Source organism: Ascidiella aspersa, chromosome 8 (genome assembly GCF_963924565.1).
Source record: "Ascidiella aspersa chromosome 8, kaAscAspe10.2, whole genome shotgun sequence".
Lineage (NCBI taxonomy): Eukaryota > Metazoa > Chordata > Ascidiacea > Phlebobranchia > Ascidiidae > Ascidiella > Ascidiella aspersa.
In genome coordinates, this window is record NC_139454.1 from 1,306,214 (window position 1) to 1,306,689 (window position 476).

General features: G+C 43.1%; 1 non-coding gene across 1 annotated transcript; it reads right to left on the minus strand.

The window, feature by feature from the left end:
* Positions 1–75, minus strand: Trnaa-ggc (transfer RNA alanine (anticodon GGC)). The gene has a single exon. It is a non-coding gene; the product is annotated as a tRNA-Ala (tRNA).
* Positions 76–476: the final 401 nt, after the last annotated feature.

Here is a 476-nt window from a genome sequence, read left to right on the forward strand (position 1 = left end):
AGCCTGCAGTGAGGTTTGAACTCACGACCTCCGGTCAAGCCGGGACCGTCGCTCTACCAACTGAGCTATGCAGGCTCAGAGAGGAGCGAGTCGAGAAACAACCATACGCCAATGCTTGCTCAATCTGTTAGTACAAGCACAAGTATTGATACATTTCGTTTCACAACTTTCGCGCAAATTTATAGCTCAGCCCCGCCACCGAGTGTTCAAAGTCACAAGGCAGGATTAGCAATTGGAGGAAAGTTGTTCTGAATGACACAATAATCATCTCACAACCCTGCCAAGCTACTACACATTTCAGGGCTGTCCTTGAATTGAAATTTACACTCGCCAGTCGGGTATGTGTCTACCAATCAGCACTCGCCTGGACAAAAGTTAAATTAAATTGTTGTTTAGGATGTTTAGAATTAAAATTGTTGTTTGTTGTTTAGCTTTAAATTGTTGTTTAGGAGTCGTTAGGTAGATTGCTAAAATCT